The sequence below is a fragment of the Halichoerus grypus genome, chromosome 4, assembly GCF_964656455.1.
Source record: "Halichoerus grypus chromosome 4, mHalGry1.hap1.1, whole genome shotgun sequence".
NCBI lineage: Eukaryota > Metazoa > Chordata > Mammalia > Carnivora > Phocidae > Halichoerus > Halichoerus grypus.
Genome location: NC_135715.1, coordinates 6,404,280 through 6,419,292, shown reverse-complemented (window position 1 = coordinate 6,419,292; position 15,013 = coordinate 6,404,280). Strand labels below are relative to the sequence as shown.

Sequence of the window (15,013 nt, the reverse complement as noted above, 5' to 3'; positions counted from 1 at the left end):
AAAAAAACAACTTCGGGTCATCTAGGTGTCAGAGTCAGTTAAGCACCGGACTCTTGGTTTCAGCTCAGGTCGTGATCTCAGGGTGGTGAGACCGAGCCTAGCATCGGGCTCCGTGAGGAGTCTGCTTAAGTTCCTCTCTCCCTCTCCCTCTGTCCCCCCGTGCTCACACACACTCTCTCAAATAAATAAATGAATCTTAAAAAAGAAAACCTTCTATTTGTTCTGTGATTTATATTTTACAAGCATCACTACATACATAATATTTGGTCATGATGATGGTGACCAGGATGAATATTTCTGTCTTGGCCATGACAATGACTTGGGTTCCCAATAGATACAGTTTAAAGGGTACACTATACACAAATATGTACCATTTGTTAATATGGGACATTGACTTTCAAGCATTTTCCTCATCTCCCCTCCATGACCTCCCCAACACCATCCCCATCATCCCCAGAGTCTAATGCATCACACTGAACATATAACATTCTCTTGAAGCCTTGTTTTTATCCTGAAAATTTATGTGAGTTTCAAATATTCTGTCATAATGTGTCCATATTCGTTGTGATATAAATTGTTCTCCCCCACCTCCAAATCTTTCAGGAAAATGTAGTGTGTTGATCACGTGGCTTTGAGGACACCAGCACATGATGTCACATATGGCAAGCTCAGTTGGAGAAGCACTTCTATAATGTTGAAAGATCAACCCCAGTGGACTAAAAAGTAGTTGCAAAAAGAGTATGCAGCCCCAAATCTCCATCTCTCTGCCTGTTACCTTGGTACCACTTATCCTTCTGGTAGGGGTAGGAAAAGTATTAGGCAGCAGCTCTCAAGGGGAGGAGAGCTTCACCCTTTTAGTTTACCAAACATACCGACTTCCCAGGGAGAGGTGAGCAGAACAGTGCAATCCAAAAGGAAGAGCCAAGAGGATAAGACCCCAAAAGAAGAACAGAGTTGACCTACTATGGAAACAACAAAGCTATTGATTTCTCTCCATTCCTAATTTCAGTCCTCACTTCTTAGTGCTATAGCCATTTGCCTTTACTCATTCAAATGCTTCTCTTTAGGGATTGAGTAGGATCCTTTTCCCCCATTCTGCCCATGATCATTCCCCCCACATTTTGAACTTTCTTCCGTTAACACAGGGAGCTTCCCAGTTAACCACAGATGCTGTTTTCTACTAAAGGGAAATTGACACAACATGCGATAATCCTATCTAGAACATTGGGAGTTTAATTCTCCTTCTTTGCTATTTCTTCCATGAGTCAGCCTGGAGCCAATGGATAACTCAGCTTTTTTTTTTTTTTTTTTTTAATTTTGTTTATTTATTTGAGAAAGAGAGAGCGGGAGCAGCAGGGAGGGGTGGGGAGGGGCGGGGAGGGGCAGAGGCAGAGGCAGAGGGAGAAGCACACTGAGCAGGGAGCCCGGTGTGGGGCTGGATCTCAGGGGCCCGGGATCATGACCTGAACCGAATGCAGACCCTTAAGCTTTGAGCCATCCGGGCATCCCTGGATAACTCAGCTTCTTAATGTCTTCCGATTCTCTCCTTTGGGGTACATCTAGAAGTTACTGAATAGAATCAGGTCATTGCTTTGATAATTTCCACCACAGCCCTACTGTACAATCTACCAAAAAATCACCTTCTATTTATTTGTCATCTCAAGTCATGACGTTATACACCAGTTCCATTAGACATTTTATGCAATGCATAGCTGATAATAAAAATACCCAATCAGTGCCAGCCCCTGGGTGAGTGCTGGGGCTAGCGTCCTCAGTACGGGTTGGGCCGGAGGAGCCGAGCTTGAGCCACCTGGAGCCTCCGCTGTGCATCCTTGGGCCCCATCCCCCAAAAGCTGTGCAGAGCCAGGGCTATGGGGGGACACAAGAGGGACAACCAGGTGCCTATCCCACCGCACTGTGCAGGGGCCCAGCCTTTCTCTCCTGTGCCAGACCACCCGGATGGGGGATCTCCAGGCCCTCCCCGTGTGGCCTAGCCCAGCCTGCCTGAGTCGTCCCACCAGTTCTACCAATGGGTTAGCCGCTCGCCCCACCCCCACCCCACATCCTATTCCCGCTTGCCAAGGATCAGGGGATGGGCAAGGGCTACCTGGCCCACTCTGGAGTCAGCACTAGGTCTCAGGGGAGGCCCATGATGATCCATAATGGGAATCAAGCCAATTTGGGAACAGACTGGATCCAGCTTTGTTCAGAATTACTACTAGTTATTTCATAACGCCAGAACCATGGGAGGGACAACAATCCCAGGGGAAGCTGCCGTTGTGGAGAAGTTGCCTAGCTTTCTGTTGCAGAAAATCCAGCACAGCACCACAGCGTGGGACCAGCAGCCCAGCCAGAAAGGTGCATCCTCGGCCTAGTCGTGGGCCAGCTCAAGGCGATGAAGACCCCATCATGGGCTTCCACTAGATGTTCCCACTATAAGAACATCAGTGGTGCGTGGGTTTGCACCAGCGGCATGTTCGGGCTTGCCCTGCACAACTTTGGCTGACCTCCTCCTCCCAGCCTAGCATTCTTGCTGTTTCCTCCTCCTCCTCTTCCCGACACTGCGCACAAGCGTCCAGATGCTCTGCAGACCAGCCACAAACGAGCAGGAGCGCAGTGGGAGCGGGCACAGCGCGCATCTACTCCAGGTGTCCTGCGCGGCTGGATTGCTCGCAGCCGACAGAAGTGCGTGTTGTTCTAGCACCTGCCTTGGAAAGACTTAAGTCATGCAAAAGGTTGTCTTTTTTTGTTATTTTTGTTTTAATCTGCTGACAAGTTGCTCAGTAACCCAAAAACGTGAAGGAGAAAGCATCTGCCTCACTGGCCAGATATGGATTTGTTCAGAGGTTTCAATGCCATATTATACAAAAACAAAACAAAACAAAACCATGAAAATTTTCTTAAGGAAAAAAACAAAAAACAAAAAACAAAGCAAAACAAACCCAATCCCTGTAAAACAAAGAATGTGGTAACATCTCTGCTGGATAAGTAACCATATTTACTGTCATTTCAGGCTCACCAAACGGAAATTAATTCAATTACTCCAGGGATTCCCACTTATGAGCAGAAGAGCCAGAATTCAAATCCAGGCCTGATGGACCCTGAAAGGGAAGGAAGTCCTTGATCATTTTACTGTCCTGTGCCCTTCCCATTAGTACCCATCCCAGATAATTTAAACTCTTAAATTTTCTTTTCCAGTGTATGTAATATTCTTTCAATGCCTCTTTCCCCAACAATGTCAGCAAGTAAATGAAAAACCAAAAATAATTCTAAAAAAAGAATTGTCTATTAAGGAAGAAGAAAACCAAGAAAAGTAAACCTTTGTACTGTTTAAATATTTTTCACTATTTTAAATTTATTTTCTGAAAACTAGTAAGAAAAAAAGTCTAATCAATTCTAGCCTTTGGCAATACTACTTACAGAAATCCCCCCATGTGTTCACTATAAGAAGATAGTGCATTGTTGCTAAAGTATATTTTCGCCTTAGAATTACAGTACAACTAGTCTTCTCTGTAACATAAATTTCAGAATTCCAAGATCGCTTTTAATTCTGCTTTTAACATTATAAGAAGTTTAGAGACAGCTTAGGGAAAATTGAAGAAAATTTGTTTGGAAAAACCACTTCCAGTAGTAAATAAAAGGACTAGGGTGTAGGCGTGTGTACATGGTCAGAGAGCATCTAACTGAACCCAAAAGCTCCCCAAAGCAGCAAGGGAAGCACCTTGCCCTTTAATAATGCTGATCAAAACCTTGTCATAATTCATCAAAATCGTGGCTGATTGGCTAAGTACTTCTAAAAACCTAGAAGTTATGTCAGGTCAAAGTTGAAGTATGCTAAATAGACTCAGAAAAAAAAAGTACCGCTTTCATCTTTAAAAGAAAAACAAAAAACAAATGTGTTTTCTTTAGTATCACATAGCAATTTCCTAAGCACCACATTTCTTTTAGGATGATACCTTACTTTTTGGTTGTTGATTTGATCATCATAACTGTTGTCCTCGTCACTGTCATCCTCGCTGTCCCATAGTACTTCTGCCCATTTTCCTTCTGTTCAGCTGACATGTCATTTGTCGAGAGTGATGCATTATGGTTGGGTAACTTCGTGTCTATTACCACGCGGCTTATGGCAATAACAGTACTTACGTTCTCGATGATTTTCAGAGTCACATAGCATGATATTAAGAAACCAAGACAGAGAGTAAGAGTCTATTTTTTTTGAAGAAAGTGACAAAAACAATATAGAACTTTGAATAGTATCATTATACATCTTTATGATCCATTTCTAGTGTCATTAAAATCTTTAAAAAGTCTTTAAAATTCTTTTTCAATGGCTCTTCAAACACGTTTGAGTAATTCTAAATTAAGCTATTTACGTTTTACAGATTGAGTTTACATCTTCTTTCTCCGAAAAGAAAATAGACAAATGTCATGGTCTATTTTTATTAGGAAGAATGTTCTAAATGTACTGGCTTTAAGAAATTAAGAATCAAATTGCTTAGAGAGTAGTATATCCAAGAGCCTTTCTACAGGAAAGCTAAAGATTTATATTATTTCTTGTTTACAATTTCTTAAAACCACTTATACAAACAGACGTGACCCACAGTATGATTTAAAGTAATCCGGAGCACATTGTGCGTGTGTGTGTGTGTGTGTGTGTGTGTGTGTGTGTGTATACATATATTTGTTTTTAATTTGTTATATATGTGCCTGTTTGAGACAGTTCACTCTCAATTACTAGCTCACTGTGTTAACAGACTGAAGACTTATTCATGAGAAAATGTATGACATATATCCTCTGCAGGGTGATAGCAACGGCAAGCAGTTTGGGATATGACTTATGTTACAAAGAACCATTGGGGTGCAAGTGGAAAACGTCATTCAACCCATTTAGAAAAAATATATACAAAACAATATGTTTTCCATAAATATCTTTTTGGTAATATTGAAAATGTAGTTAACATATTTGCAACATGCCTGCATATCTTATTCTCTTCAATTGCCAGAACTCTTTTGAAGTTGAACAACATTAAAGCAATAAGGCTGAATACAAAGCAGCGCGAGGGGAAAACACCTGAATGCAGTGCTGTGCTCTAGAATCTGTGTAGAAAGATTATATGACAAACAGAAGAATTCCAAATTATATTAACTATACATTTTTCGCTTTCCCAATTCTAAACTAAAACTAATCAAATGCAGCTCTTTTATTCCCTACAGTCCTATAATGGCTCATGCCTGGATCTTGCTGTTTACCTGAGAACTTGCTCATGAGTAGATAAATATTTCTAAACGTTAAGATTCCAAGGTGAATCACGGCAGATGCCATGTGAAACTCTGAACAGCGCAGATGGTCTATCAACAGTTAATTAAGTAGCAGGTCCTAAGAGGGCAAGCTGCAGACCCAAAGGCTGCAGTCAGTTCTAGGGTCCTATAAAGAGGAAACCAAAACTTTCTGGGAGCTGGCCTCAGGGCTCTGTGACATCATTGGGAGAACCGGACAGCAGTGCACACACCTACACATACACACAGGCATATGCAATCCATAGTACAGACCAGAAGAATGATGTCAAGTCAAAGACAGTGGCTTGGGATATGGGTAATGAGATCTGAAGTCCTCAGCACAGATCTTAAGTCTTTGTCAGCATCTTTAATCTTGTTTAATGCAACTGGGACGAAAAGTCATTAGCCTTTCCCATCTGCTCACATAATTATATAAAACAGGAATGGGGTCCACGTCCTCTGCCTGGATATCCCTGACTATACCCCCTGGCCTCTAGGAGTGTCCCACCCCAAAACCTTTAGAGTACACTGAGGATATGAGAACAGGATTTCATAATAATCAAAGCACACTGGTTTTGTGTGAAAATATGCAAGTCATTGAAGCTCTCTGAGCCTTGAGGTTTCCACCTGTAAAATGGTGTTACCAGCACAGTGATATAGGTGGAAATACGTGAGGACAGAATGAGCTAATCCCTGTGAGAGCAGAGTCACGTATATCATGACTGCAGGAAAAAGTATAAGCTGTTGCAGTGATGATGATGATGATGTCCTCCTCAAGGTCAATTTCTAATACATCATTATTTAAGTATATAAATCGGTACTTGGCACACAATAGGCATTAGATAAATATGTGTTGAAAGAATCAGCATATGTTGAATATAAGGGCATAACTTTGTGGGATGGATACTTACACATCACGTCACAAAGAGAATGAAGCTCATCCTCAAGGGGATTAAATGAAGAACCTGACCCGGCTAGTAACCACTCGAAGTGGGTGAGCAGACATGTCCCCACTATACCCTCTTCTATCATGATGTCAGTCCACGGTCACGGGGGCAGGTCTTGCTTGATCAACACAGCACACCTGTGAAGCAGAGAACAGGTTTGTGCTTCAAATGCAGTTGAGTTAACTGATGTCCAAAGGATAGAACATTTTGCCTTAGATCCTTGCATATGTCCTGGGCAAATGGATGGTAAGCTGATTTTAGTGATGTGGGTGAGGGGCGGCAGAAGAATTTTGGTCTGGCCCCAGGATTTCCAAGATCTAAGTGATGACACCTCCGGGCAAAAAGGAGTGAGAGAAATGACATGTTATATCCCCAGACTTCATTATGGCTGTCATTTGGCCTTTTAGCTTGTGACACAATGACGCATACTATAAAGAGGTCATTATTCCACTACAACCTGCCTACAACCGTGAATATTCTATTTTGCACTTTAAAAGTACATCATTGTGTATTTAAACACAGCTTCTTTCCCTCTTTTTTTATTTTTTACATTCTATTGGAATAAGATGTGACAAGCATTACAAATGTTGCTCTCCTATTGAAAATCTTTTTCACAGTGACTTTGACGCAATAGAATATGATTGTTCAAAACATGTTATGATTGCCAACCGTGAGAGGGAAACAAGAGACAGCTCTGTCTAGCTGGTCATGGATCATTCTTTATTAGAATACTTTTGACGACAGAGAATATCTCTGCTTTTGAAAGACATATTGATAATAAAACTAATATATAAATATAATAATGATTAAACTGTCTTGATGGACTTAATATGCATGAGACACGCTCCAGGCAAATTACTCCCATACAGAGATGCTGGTTAGTACCTTTTTCTTGGTCCCACAGCTACCGAGGAGCAGAACTGGGGCTGAATGCAGGTGACTGCAGAGACTGCGTTCTCTCGTGGTTACAACATTGGGGCTATACTTTGCAGGTGGCTTAAGAATGCCAATCACTAAAAAAAAAAAAAAAAAGAATGCCAATCACTCTTTTAGGTGCCGACAGTTTGGCAGATAAATACCTTCACGTCTTCATGAGGCCAAACACTGTGCTAGCAGCTTTTATAAAAGATGGCTAGAACATATAGGCATAAGTGGAATATCACTGCCTTTTTTTTTTTTTTTTTTGTAAAACTGCTTTTGAAGACAGCCTTTACCATGACATTCAATATTCCTTATAAAAGACATGTGGGAAAACTCAGATTAGGCACAAAGTTGCCTCTCCTGACTAATTAATATACTTTCTTTTATGAGAAGAGGGGAGCTATAAAACATCTGATTTTCTGTTTCTCCTGGCCACCAGGAAACTCTGAGAGAAGCTTTAAAGTAATTGTAGTTGCTTTACAAAGCTAAAGTTTTTTTATTCTGATTATTTTCTTCTCTTACTCTGTATTACTTGACTGTTATTTTCATGAAATGCAATTGCTTTAATGTAATCATTTTTAGTTTTATTTTTTATGTATTTTAGTTTTCCATCTTGAAACAGATCCAGTCTTTCAGAGAAGCAACCGAACTGGACTTTAGTGGGTGATTTTTATATACCACTTTGGTGGAGTGAATGCTGGGATTTTAACATTTGCATTATTCACTGTCCTGGACAGACTCACTGTTTTTCAGAACCCCAAAGGTATAGATGTGTTTGGGAAAAGAATATAATTTTATCTGACATCTTTCAACAGACTCCTCTTTTATTTCAAAATTATACTGAACATGTTACATGAAATCCAAAGGGATAATATGACTATTATAAATTATGAAAAGTCATACACATAAATCAATCACATTAGATTATAATTATAACCCTTATTCACATCAGACTAATAAAAGGGTTGATCTTTGACATATAGCTCTGGGCAAAATCGATCCAAAGTCCTAACTGCAATATAAAGGCTTTTTGAATAAAAACACAATATGTGACTTAGTTCTTAAGGAAGTATGGGGAATTATTTGGCAGACTTGATCAAGATAAAATGACACTTGATGAGATTTACAAAAAACAGAACCTCTTGATTCATTTAAATATTAGTATGACACACAGAACATTTAGCATCATGTTTCTAAATATCAATATCAATATAATATAAATAAATAAAAATAAAAATAAAAATAAATATAAAAAGTTCAACACAAATGAATATCAAATGTTTTAGGAACTTACAGATTCTTTAGGAATTCTTCCTAATTTGGATGGGCCCTCAATTACTAAAAATATAAGAAGCTAAAGTACTTCATTATATATTTTATTGTTATGTAATCAGAGAGCAACACATTTTTAAAAGGGAAAAAGAAATAAAAGGTATCTGTGGGCATCTATTATTTTATTTTCTTCTTATTCTTTATTATTATATTCCTATTCTTTTGTTTTCTTATTATATTTTCTTATTATTATGTGTTCTTATTTTTGTTTCTCACTGACAAAAATAAGATACTTGATTCATTGAATAGAAAAAATAGAACTTTATATTTTTTCTCCATTAATACTCATAGCTGAAAAGTTAGAAATTATAAAATTCTAATATACAAGCCTCTTTATTATGATAAAGCAGATAGAGTCCCAGAGAGACAGAAAATGTACCATGTGAGTTGGGGATCATGTCTCTTAAGGATTTTATTGCTATTCAGCACATTTTAATACTCAACACAAGTAGTGATAATTGTAGGACATAAACTTTTTTCTTAGTAAAAAAAAAAATAGTGAAAATAAGTAGGACACAGTGGAGAAAATGAGGTAATTTCCAGTGTGAGAGAGTCTTATCACCCCTTCCCTGGAGGACGGGGGGATGGTTGGGGAATTAATGGGAGCAGGAGAGGAAGGGGAAGAAGGACCTATGGTAAACCCAGTCATAGCAAACAACTTCCAAATGAAGCTATTTAGTTGTTATTTTTCTTTGGAGGAGGTACTGAACTTTAAGTTCCTACAAATTCTGCCAATAAATGACTTTGAGATCCCCTTTTCTATCTATGTCCAAATGAAACTGTTCAAATGTTACCAATTGCATGAGAAATTAATCAGATACTGGTTATCTGGTGACCCCAACCCTTGGAATTCAGCCGAGGAATCCCCACAGGAATAAAAACGCCAATTAGTATTAGCAAGTACAGTTTATCAGAGTGAAATAGGCATAACTTTTCTGAAGCTAAATAAAGGGAAAATACATAAAAGCTACAAAAAGTTGCAAGCCTCGGTTGGAACAATTCCAAAGCTAAGAATGTTTCCTACAGAAAGGACCAGAGATGTGTACAAACAGACTCCAAAAGACAGGGACAATAGTGAAAAGCTGAAACAATACGAATGATCAACAGCAGGAGTTCAGCTGAGTATGCAGTATCCAAGATCAGGCAAACACTGAATACTTTCAACAACCAAGAAACAAATGGTGACATGGAAGACTATTCATGATACATTTTTATGTGAAAGAAGCCATAGAGAAATGAACGATGATTAATTACGATCTATATTAAAGTGACATAGGTTGCTATATGAAATAAGTCTTGATGTTGCCAGACTTCCAAAAACAGAAAATTATTTCTTAACATGTAAAATCACATTGTTAGGAAGCTTTCCCTTATACAGTCGTTTAGGGACCCATTTTGATAGAAATTCTGCCATCTTCAACAGGTTACTTTTCTAGGTCACTCTGGACAACCATACCCAGCCAGCAACAGAGGGAAGAAAGAGCAGAGGATCACACCGCATTGTATAATGGGCCAGTCCTGGAAGTGGCTTGTATTATTCCCACTCTCGATTTTGTTAGCCCGAACTTAGATCCTGGGCCACACTAGGATATGCAGTCTAGATATATCCGAAAAAGAAATAGAAGATTCAAACAGTTAAATGTACTTGCTCACCAGGGTCTGCCCCTTCCTCTAAATCCAACCTCCATAGTTGGGAAAAATGAGGTGGAAGGCTCAGACATCTTTCTCCACCTGCTTCTTAGATTAAAGTGCCCCCAGGTGCTCAACTTTACCTGTGTGTGTGTGTGTGTGTGTGTGTGTGTGTGTATACATATTCATGTATATACATACATTTTCCCTTAGGTAGTAGGATAATGACATTTTTATTTTCTCATTTATACTTTTCCATATTTTAAATTTTTCCAGAATTTGTATATTACTTTCATAATAAAAAAGTTAAAAAAAAAAGATATCAATGCTGGGATTTCATTATGGAACTACTTTATATTTTTCTTTTGTCCCCCCAAATTCACCTAATGTGAATGTAAAGGTAAAGGTAGAAATATCTAATTACAGACAAAATATATTTTCTATAATTAACCCATATCTGAACTGAAGTTGAGTTTGAAAGAAAGAGATTGTTCATGACATAGAAATAAATTCTGGTATATTTTATATATAACATATTAATCATTAATTAGCAAAAGCATACATTTGTTTTATAGAAAGCAAAAATGAATATATTACATATGTAGCAAAAGTGTTCATGTATTTTATATATATAATATATATAAAAATATATAATACATATATATTATATATATTTATGTACATATATGGAATTATGTATATATATACATAATTATGTATATATGTAATATATGTACATAATTCCAGGCACAGCTCCTTCGAATCACCAATGGAATGTCCCATTAGAAATGTTCACCAACAAGGGGCTCCTGGGTGGCTCAGTCAGATAAGCAAAAAACTCTTGATTTCAGCTCAGGTCACAATCTCAGGGTGGTAAGATCGAGCCCGGCATCGGGCTCCTGGCTCAACATGGAATCTGCTTGACATTCTCTCCCTCTGCCCCTCCCCACCCAGCTCACCCACATGCTCTCTCTTTTCTCTCACCAAAAAAAAAAAAAAAAAAAAGTTTACCAACAAGGTGCATCTCTGTCTCAAAGCACTCTCCACAGCTTTAGAGTATAGTGGTTAAAAAAAGTATAAAGGGACAGAAAAAAAAAAAAAAAAACTGTGCATGGAAGAAAGGGTACATTTTAAGAGATCAAAAGTCTTCTCTAGCATTCTCTGAGTCAAAAGTGCCAAGTAGAAACAATGAGGTTCTGTGAAGCAAGAGAGAACATGGCTTGAGACTGTCCCAAATCTCAAAGCCGGGGGGATAAATCCAACCTCCATAGTCGGGAAAAATGAGGTGGAAGGCTCAGACATCTTTCTCCACCTGCCTCTTGGATTAAAGTGCCCCCAGGTGCCTAAATCCCCTGTTTTCCTACGAGGTCCTAAAGAAAAGCAATAAAATAGGAGTGCCAAAGGGCGTAGAAAAATTCCTGAGGACCCAGATGGCTTAGGTTTGTAACACTGACCAGCCCGACTGATTTACCTGTGAATGCAGGACACAAAGTCCAGAGAAGACCCTTTTCCCTTCACTAGATTACTTTCTTTGCATGGCTAGCCCGCTGCAGACGGACTCGTACAAGGTTATTGCGTGCAATCTCGGGAGGCAAAAGCCAGAGGGAGGCCTTTAAAACAGTGGCTAGTTTGTTCTCTCGACATGAGTGATCCCACATAGATATGAGTAAAATAGATAGGTGATCTCTCCCCATGGCCTGGAGCGGATTCTCTTTGGAAGCTGTGAAAGAGACAAGTACACTTGGGAACAATGTAACCTTTTTACTACAGGGGAAGAAAAAAGATTAACATTACACATTGGAGGTAGCAGCATAGAATAAAATGCCAGAAATTGTTCTTCTAAAATTATTTAAAAGTAATTATTGGCAGCATTGTGCAATTTCCTGGGGAAGAAAATGAGGGCACACACATTTAAAAGAGAGGTATCCTGATTCGCACACAGTATTATCACGTGTGTCATCCACACAAGCTCTGGGGCGAGGGAAAAGAACTGACTCAACAAGGAAACTGAAAACCACATAAAAGCATGTGTTTACTTTTAAAGTTCATTCCAATTAGCCCATCCAACTTACAGTTTCTCTTTAAAGTAGGGTTTATAGACAAGTGGATACTAAAAAAGGTCAATTTTCCAAATAAACATTTATCTTCAAGTAAAGTATTACAGAAACGCGAGAAATTCTAGCTCCTTTTTCTTTAATTTGGACTATAGATGTTGGTGTACTCTCTCACGGACAAGGGAATTTGTGTCTTTTTGGGGCCACTGAGTTCCCAAGGAGGTTGCAGGGTATGTTTTGGTCCAGCATGATGCTTAAACTCAGAACTGAGTTACATTCCCCCTACAGCACTCAAGGCTCAGGCTTTCTGGTCTCTTCAATCATGGGTGAAGCTGGTGTCTTCAGCAGTTGTGTGAATTTTAAAGCTGGGGGAAACCAGATGGCAGGGCCCTAGGGGCCAAGCGGGGAGGGAAAACTCAAAACCGTGAATTCTGTTCTTCGCTCAGCCAGTGACTCAAGGTGTGATCTCAGACAAGTCACTTAACCATTATTACCTCCTTAATTATTCCATCTATAAAAGAAGGCTTAGTGAAACATGAGGCAATATAAAACTTCAGAGAGAAAATTAGGAACCTAGGTCTATTCGAAGAAGCATTTGGGCAATATTCTCAAAGGTGAGTAAGAAATTGAGCCTCCAACTGCTTTTTTATTTCGCTGTATCAGTCTCTGGGCCGGGAAAGGATTTAGAATTCACTGGGTTGTAACTTTCCCTAGTGCTCCATTTAAGTGATGATATCCAATAGCATCTTGGTAAATCAGGTCTTTTGCTTTCGGCTGAGGAAAAGTTCTAGGATTATTTTCAATACCTCAAGTACGACTTCGCAATTGAGAATATACAGGTTTCTCTCCATATTTCTACAAACTTGCACCAGACACTTGCTATAATAGTGCACACAGTAATTTTAAAAAAATTTAATAAAGGTGAGGAACTCAGAGTATAAATTAGATCTAGAAGTCACTATAAGTCCTATAAATCAATTTAACTGGCTTTTAGTTCACCCATAAGTGGGGTTGATACATACAACATGGGATGCCAGTTAAATTTACGTTTCAGATAAACAATGGGTTATTTTTTAGGTTAAGTACATCTCATGCAATGTTTGGGATATGCTTATACTAAAAAAAAAGTCTTCATTTTTGTGACATTCAAATTTTACTCGGCATCGTGTAATTTTTATTTGCTAAACCTGGCAATGCTCTTCGTAAGTCAAGTTTTCACCTTGATCCCTGTTCTAATTTCTCCTTTGTGTCACTGCACCTTCTCTCCTGAGGTGGTACTGGACCGTCTCTTAAGAACCTTTGACAAAACACAGTAGAAACAAACAGGGTTGTTGGCGGGGGGGGGGGGGGGGGGCGCTGGAGGGTGGGGTAACTGGGTGATGGGCATTAGGAGGGTGCATGATGTAATGAGTGGGTATTATATAAGACTGATGAATCACAAAACTCTTCTTCTGAAACTAATAATACATTATATGTTATATAATTGAATTTTAATTTAATTTAATTTAATTTTTTAAAAAAAGAACCCTCAACAAAACACAGTAGAACCTTTTGCTTATTTGTCCTTCTCTCTCATCCTGGAAAATAAGCTGCCTCAGAGCAAAGAACCCCGTTACATTTGTGCCATCACTTTGAAGCCCAGCCAGATATGTACAGGTTCTTAAACATAACCTGTGTGGGTAAGACAGTAATTCCCAGTGACACCGTCTCAACTGCTGTCTTGGGCCCCAGCTTTCTTCTTCTCTGCCAGCAAATTACAGGCACTTACCCTAGAAAGAAGGCAAACAGACCAAGGGAAAATTTCTCAGCTCCAGTTTTGAGACACAAGTGTGCATTGGTGTTAAGTACCAGAACTCCGGCAAATACGGTATTAACAGTAACAGTTACAACATCAAAGGTTGAGAGTGGCTTATATTTTGTGTGATTTTTTTCACTTATTTTTTCATGTATACAGCAAATAATTATTACATATATAGGAAGTGCCTAGCCACTGTTATTTATATATCAATATATATCATATACATCATATATATATATTTTCTGCAGTATTAAGCAATGAAGAGTGGGACTCTGGAATTAGAAATACGGATTTAAAATGCACTTTGCCTCTTCTTAGCTTCTAATCCTAGTTTTGCTCCCTTACTGGCCTGGTGTGAAAATTAAAAGAGAGAACACTTACAAGCGAGTTACTTGCCTGGGCCAGAGTAAGAACTCAAAAAAATGGTAGCTGGCATTTTTGTTAGAACACGATCAAGGTTACCTCTTTGAAATGGCATTACTTCCATAGGTTCAAGTATGCTTCCTTGAGTAGATGTGAAAGGGTGTGGTTCCAGGTAGGATTCCCTATGAGACAGCCACACACAGACACTCACAGTCATCTGTCACATGCCATGCGAGAGGAAGGGAAAACAAAAAAAGTTAAGAATAGTCCAGAAAAAAGAATGGCTCAGGAGTTTTATCCACTTGGACTGTTGTACGACATCAAGGATTTTCCTTAACCTCATGGAGCCTCAGTACCTTCACCTGCAAAGAAAACATATCAACTTTGTTTTGAAAGGTGAGTAACTAACGAACCTAGAGCGCCTAGCCCAAATGTCTGCCACATACACAGAAGTCACGTAATAAAGATGATTTTCTTTCTTTCTCCTTCTCCCTTTCCTTAAAGCATAAATCCTATGCTCTCATCTTGGTATCGAGTTTACCTATGGTAACAAGGGGTTGCTTAAGCCCACACTGAATCCCTTTGAACAGGACCTCCTCAGGCTTAGTAACTCCAGCTGAGTTCATATTCTCTGGACCTTTTGCACTTTTATATTCCTGGGCACAGTTTGTACCACGTTCATCAGCTTCACA

General features: G+C 39.1%; 2 long non-coding RNA genes and 1 pseudogene across 2 annotated transcripts in view; 1 reads left to right on the top strand and 2 right to left on the bottom strand.

Annotated features, from left to right (window-relative positions):
- The first annotated feature begins 2,162 nt into the window (after positions 1-2,162).
- On the top strand, positions 2,163-2,609 carry LOC118522003 (nuclear transport factor 2 pseudogene; annotated as a pseudogene).
- A 2,371-nt stretch (positions 2,610-4,980) lies between these two features.
- On the bottom strand, positions 4,981-7,278 carry LOC144381458 (uncharacterized). Its single transcript, XR_013446697.1, has 3 exons — positions 7,110-7,278; positions 6,189-6,361; positions 4,981-5,097 (listed from the first exon to the last, which is right to left on the bottom strand). It is a non-coding gene; the product is annotated as an uncharacterized LOC144381458 (long non-coding RNA).
- Positions 7,279-14,198: 6,920 nt separating this feature from the next.
- LOC118522004 (uncharacterized) overlaps positions 14,199-15,013 on the bottom strand; it is a 37,054-nt gene continuing 36,239 nt past the window's right edge. Inside the window, exon 5 of the long non-coding RNA XR_013446696.1 lies at positions 14,199-14,683. This is a non-coding gene — a long non-coding RNA (uncharacterized LOC118522004). The remainder of the gene's footprint in view (positions 14,684-15,013) is intronic.